This window comes from Eriocheir sinensis, unplaced genomic scaffold (assembly GCF_024679095.1).
Source record: "Eriocheir sinensis breed Jianghai 21 unplaced genomic scaffold, ASM2467909v1 Scaffold1430, whole genome shotgun sequence".
NCBI lineage: Eukaryota > Metazoa > Arthropoda > Malacostraca > Decapoda > Varunidae > Eriocheir > Eriocheir sinensis.
Genome location: NW_026110774.1, coordinates 31,745 through 38,501, shown reverse-complemented (window position 1 = coordinate 38,501; position 6,757 = coordinate 31,745). Strand labels below are relative to the sequence as shown.

Here is a 6,757-nt window from a genome sequence, read left to right as displayed (position 1 = left end):
CCGTCAATACCGGATTCAAAGGGGGAGTAGTAAGACTTCTTGAGGAGAACATGAAGAAACCTCTTCAATGGATCGTATGTCTGCTACATTGCAATGAATTACCACTGAGGCACCTCATAAATAATATAGATGGTAAAACCACTGGTCCTGCTTCCTTTAAAGGTCCGATTGGAAGTAAACTTAATGATTGTGAGAAGTTACCAATTGTTGAATTTGAGCAAATTCAAGGTGAAGAACTGGTTGTAACAACTTCCGATTTGAGCACAGATCAAAAGTATCTGCTGAAAATCTACACGGCTGTAACTTCAGGTCACTGCCCAGATGATGTTGCACGTCTCAATCCAGGAAAAATACACCATGCACGCTGGTTAACCACTGCCAATCGTATCCTACGGCTTTATGTGTCAGAAAATGAACCATCAAGTGAGCTTATGACCATAGTTAACTACATAATAAGAGTTTACATTCCAGTTTGGTTCTCAATAAAATGCAAACCCTCCATTTTTTATGGATCCATCCATTTTCATAAACTTGTAATTCTGTCCAGGTACATGGAGCCAAAGTACAGACAAATTATTGATAGCGTGATCAAGAATAACTGCTACTTGGTCACCCTGAAAATGTTCTCTTGGCCATGATTCATGATGACTCACCAACCATACGTGAACTTGGCCTCAGAAGAATCCTGAAAGCCAGATCTGCATTCTCTGAAGAACTTAGGCGGTTCTCATTTCCATCTCTCAACCTAAATGCATCTCATTACTACGAAATGGTTGATTGGCAGAATACCCCTGTAACAGAACCTCCTGCTACAAAGAAGATCCCAGACGAGGAGCTGCAACGCCTCATCATCACAAACAAGGAAAAACCCTCCTGCATCCACTCATTCCACTGCAACACGCAATCAGTGGAGAGGTCTATAAATCTTGTTACTGATGCATACTCTTCAGTTATAGGAGAATAAAGAGATGTCTTAATTCGTGCCAAAATGGAAGGGAGAAAAGGCTTCCTGCCTTTGAAACAAAAAAAGACTTCAAACTACAAAAGTAATATGTAATATGTAACTATAATAGTCTTACACTTCAATGGAAGGGCGGTTGGGAAGGGTAGGGCGGAGCTCGACGTATGGCCACCTCCTCGTGGTGAGTTCTGGATTATTTTCTTTTATATAACAAGTGGTTATAAAAAATAAATAAACTGAGAGCCATACAGTTATGATCTGAATATAGCCAAAATTATAATATATTTTCACTGTATTTCAACTCACCGGGGCGAACTGAAAATGGCTTTTCAGAGAAAAATTATTGAATATAAAAGCTAGAAAATACTGTATTCTTTCATTTTAAGGCTATCCAAAAGCTAAATAGTAGAAAATAAATCGCCAAAGAGGTAAATAAAAAAGCTATTTTTTTCCTTTTTTTTCTATTTTTCTAAAATTTTACTTGAAGAGGGTAACCTGAAGATGACCTCGTACATAAATTTTTATTGAACAAAAGTTGCATAAAAACCATTTTTCTTTAAAATAAAAGTCATCCAAAATCACAGCAATGGATATTTATTGTACATTAAAAAAATTTACTGAACCCCTTTTTTATCACTTTTTTTCAAAATTCAATCGCTTGGGGTAACCTGAAGATATTGAACCAGAGTTTTAAAATTTTGCATGGGTAATTCTTATGTATGTCCCCGTTTTTTGCCACCTATCCAAACATCAACTCTCAAAAAGTTGAAAAAACGCTCCACCCTACTATAGAGTCCCTTTATAGAGAGAGTCCCGACATTGGCGGCCCTGTGTATAAGGCTGCTGGGCGCCATTTTTAGCCCTTCGAGCACCGCACCGACTTTGAACTGAGGTATTAAAAGCATAATTTTACCTATTTTGGAAGCGGATTCGGCTGCTTTTTAATGTAACAATGCCTTGCTGCCAAGCATTCGGCTGTAGCAACATGCCACAGAGGGGATACAAAGTGTATAATTTAACTGCAAGGCCGCTGAGAAGACAGACAGACAGGCGTGCTAACAGTCAGTCGTCTTGGGAGGAAACCATCGGTTATGACAGCAAGACACACACACTGCCATTGTGTGCGTCTTGCTGTCATAACTCCCTCCTGTACTGTCTATGGAAACCATTGTGAGAGAGGCACAGGTACGAGGACGTACTGAAACAATCGTTCACCTCAGGTCCAGGCATGATGAAGGAAGCTGTGGCCCTTAATTGTGTCCAAAATTATTGGCTGTGATCTCTCCCACAGGGCTCCAGCTGTTATTACAGACTCACAAGGGATATTTCACAGTCTCATCAAGGTCACAGTCTAATAGACTGGACGTGTTACAAGAGTTTAATGAACAGAAGCTAGCTTTTGGTGAGCCATAGGTTACTTGCACGTGACGTCACACCCTCTCCGTGGCGGCAGCAGACGATGCTTTTAGCGTTGTGTGGGACCGAGCCCGTATCAGCTGACGTTCGAGGTACTTTGGTAATCATACGAAAGACAGTGAATTTGCCAAGATGCCAGCATTCTGTGGTGTTATTGGGTGCGCAGACAAGCGGACAAAGTTCCCGGAAAAGTTTTTCTTCCGATTACCAGTGTAATGCCGGGATGTGAAGGCAGAAGAACCTTAGAAGTACAAGGACAAGACGTAGTTTAAGTCATTATAAGTGATTACAAGTAGTTGTAAGTAATTATAAGTCACTGTAAGGCCATCATAGATATGTAAGAATGTAGTAGGTATTCTTGATCACAACCCATAACAGAATACATCCCCCCCCCCCCCCTCACACTACAATTACACCATATGACGCAATACCACGCCAAGTATTTTCCCGCCCGGGAACATAGCGTCGGTCACCCCTCCCTTTCCCCCCTTCTCCCTACCAGCGCACGCACCTCGGAATTGTTACCAGCCCTTGCTTGTTAAAATCCCCTATCAGTTAAAATCATCCACCCTTACATAGATTTTTTCCGCTGCTCCACATGAAATTTCGTCACCTTACACGTTAAGAGACCATGCCCATGTATAAACTACCCTAGACTTCTCTTCATTTTGAATTAAAACGTGATAGATTATTAATCCGCTACTTGGCCCCTCTTCCCTCCCCTACGGGGCCGCCGCAGGGCTGGTATAAAACGAGGGGAGCGTCGTTTGAGGGCATCTTTCGCCCACTCATCTTCTTCCTACTCACAGGTATTGTACTCCGTGATTTTTCCCTCCTCCATCCCATTTTTCCCCCTAAAGTGCTCCCCAAGGATTAATTACCGTCTCCCCTTTAGCCAATCCGTTTTAATTATCCTATAAATGCATTTCTGATCCCAGTAAATGAAATAAGCTTGATCTTTCGCCCACTCATCTTCCTCTTACTCACAGGTCGGGCGTCCCAGTCTCTGCCACACACACACACACACACACACACACACACACACACACCACACACAACTACACGAACCCGTGTATCCACCCCGATGTGTTCTTTTAGTTGTTAAACTCAATATTCCTATTCTCTCCGCAGTAGGAGTTGTAGGAGAGAGCCCTGTATGCGTTCTTGGAGCCATACCAGGGGTAGGAAACGGGGAATCGAGTCCCCCTTACAATTCCCTCCTGCACCCCCTATTGCGGGTAGTATTTTTGGGAGTATTTAGGCCAGTAATCTGTGCTTTACCTGTAGTGTAAGAAGTGTTAGTGAATTAAGAGGCTGTATGTTTGTGTCTTTACGACGGAGATGGTTCTCGTCGTGTATAGGTTTTTCCCGGAAATGTAACGTTCCCCCTCTCTGAGTCTCTTTCATACATCATATGTACCTGGTTTTTACAATAATTGTACAACCGCCCAAGGGTAAAGATTTCGTGGAGAATCCTCAGCCTTATTCTGGTTACCATAGTGAGAGGAGAAAACTAGAAATCAGTCGTGTGTCCATTCGCCCATTTCCGTCAGTTTCGGGAAAATCGTGCCTTCAATGAGGAATTAATTATAAACCGTGTCGTCAGGTATGCGGCGCCTATGTATTGCCTTCTAAACTAAGTCACAGGAATAAATGTAAGCACTCCTATATATAGGCCTTTATTTCTTGTCACTCCCCGATGTGAGATTTGTCCGGCCGGCTGTGAGTTAAACTAACCATTTACCGCCCCCGAGCCTGCCCCGCTTACCTCGCTACCCTGCCCAAGGAATCAGAGTCTCGCTCTGGGTCATTTTAATCCCTCATTAAATCCTTAGTCCTTTATATACATATACTCTTAAGGTTCCCAGTGAGCTACCGGCGACATAGTTCATCGGTAGATCTCTGGGCGGTGGCAGCAAAACTACCCCCAGGGTGAGTCCCCCTTGTTCTCCTCAGATATCCCTAGGTGAATTCCTTTTTTTTTTTTTTACAACATTTAGGTGTCCCGAATTTCCGGGCACGACACCACCAGTAGACAAGAGATATAGAGGGAAGAGAGAGAAAATAACAAGAGAACGGCGAGGGAAGTGGCTGGCAAGTCTGGCAAGAGCTGACTTATCCGAGGCTGGAAAAAGGCATCTCCTCGTGTGCAGTGATCATTTTTTGAGTGGTAAGTATATATTTTCCTATTTAAGGCACAACATTCGAATAAAGTCAATAATTTAACCGAGAGACACACAAAAGTGGCACAGGATTCAGTAACTCACCAGCGGCGCCACCACTACCACCTGCACTAAAAAGACACAGACCAGATATCTGATCATTGTTCCTTGAAGGAATTCCTTATACTATGAACAATTATATTCTCTGTACCTATTAACGGCATCTTGTACAGGTCAACTAACCATGTCAAATCAAACTTCACCGACTCTAACCCTAACTTTATGACAGTGTGTTCTCTTACTGTTCATATTGTGCCATACAGGGCTGCAAAATTTTATATTATATGGCTTATATTGCAAATATTTTTTTTCCTGCTTCCCTTTTCAACAGTCAGTCATTGTTATGTATCTTAGTCAATAACAAGGACTTCATATTGGTTAGGTTTAGTTTTGAACTGAATTTCACTGTTATGTTGTCTGGCACACCTTAAGATTAAAGGCAATTGTTGAGTTGAGCTCCGCAGCTCCAAAAGATGACATTACACCTTCCTATCATAAGGGACTAAATCCATTATTAGGCCTTTCTCTTCTCTTTAATTTTAAGAACTAGCTCTATCATATTATGGTTCAGGGACATGGATTTAGCCCCATAACTGTAATAAGGAGGCGCAATATCGTATATTGGAGGCGCGGAGCTCAACTCAATAGTTACTAGATTGAATTTTATATAGGTAATTTTTGGTTTATGGATTTAAAACAATGCTCACCAGAAAAAGCATGACTTTTAGTCTGGAAAAAATAAATGTTGTCTTAGAAAGTGACTGCTGAGGTAAACTCATTATTAACCCTGCATTATATTTGTTACTTCAGGACGGCCAGCAGTCCTTGAGGATACTAGTAATCCAGACTGGGCCCCAACACAGAACCTTGGTCATCGTAAAGTGTCCCAGGAATTGGTCGCCATCAGTTGTGCTCGGCATCAAAGGATCCAGGAGAGAAAGTTGAAGAAGGATAAGGAGATGTTTATGGCAGCGCAGACACTCATGGACATACAGGAATACACTCAACCTTGCCATGACGAAGTTCATGTTGGTAAGTGGTTATGTTAATATATGCCATCAACAAGTAGCCCGTTTCATGTTTTTTTTTTTTTTTATGGAAATACAGACCTTTTCAAAACAAAAAACATTCATATCACCATAAAATGGAGTCTCATCCTTTTTGTTGGTGTAAGTTAAGAAACCTCTTCTAAAATGGGTATGAATTTTCACGGGTCAAAGTTGTCATGGGAGTGTGTTACTATCTTCTCACAATCTTCTTACACCTTTCAGAACAACAGGAACAGTTGTCCCTACTAGCCATCGGCCAGACATTTCAGACAGAGAAGCAAACCATTGTGTCTAGACCAGCTGCCTGCCAGACAGAAACAGTAACAGTTGCAACTGTCGGCTGCCAAAGAGACCTCACCCTAATGGAGACGACCATGTTTGATCAGCAGGATGAGGACTTGAACAAGTTACGAACAGAGGTGTATGAACTCCGTTCTACAGTAGGTGACTACAATAACCTCAACCTCAGTAATGATGATGAAAAAGTCCTTTTTATACAGGGCTGCCAAACTATGCTGTACTGATGTGCATTTTTTATTATGTTTGCCTTAATATTACCCATTCAATTAATTCAAAGCTATCCCCGTTTCAAAAATTTGTTATGTTTCTGATGCATCTTCGTTTAAACACATGCTTCCAGGATTTGGCCTACAGATTTAATGTATCTCTTTCAACTGTGTCAAGGATAGTTTATAAATGGGTAGATACAGCAGATACAAAATTAAGACATTCCATTGTATGGCCTACTGGCACAATAGGCTGGGAAGAAAATAAATAAAAAATAGAAAAATAAAAATCAGTCGACACACACACACACACACACACACACACACACACACACACACACACACACACACACACACACACACTCACCCTGAGAAATTCCCCTTGCAGTAGGGTTGGGGGAGGGGGGGGGCAGTGTTCAACAGCAACAGCACCCCACATAGGATGAGAGGTGCACCATCAGGGGGGACGGCTGCTGCTCGGGGTTGCTGGCTAAGACGAGGGAGACACAGTTAGAGGGGCAGCCATATTAGAATCTCTTGTTGATATTGATAAGTTTAAAGCAAGAGTCAACAGCTGCCTGCCACCTTTTGTTAACGGGTGAT

The 6,757-nt window shown here is 42.0% G+C and overlaps 1 long non-coding RNA gene across 1 annotated transcript; it reads left to right on the top strand.

The window, feature by feature from the left end:
- The first annotated feature begins 3,462 nt into the window (after positions 1 to 3,462).
- Positions 3,463 to 6,491, top strand: LOC126990050 (uncharacterized). Its single transcript, XR_007743972.1, has 3 exons — positions 3,463 to 4,547; positions 5,410 to 5,631; positions 5,871 to 6,491. It is a non-coding gene; the product is annotated as an uncharacterized LOC126990050 (long non-coding RNA).
- Positions 6,492 to 6,757: the final 266 nt, after the last annotated feature.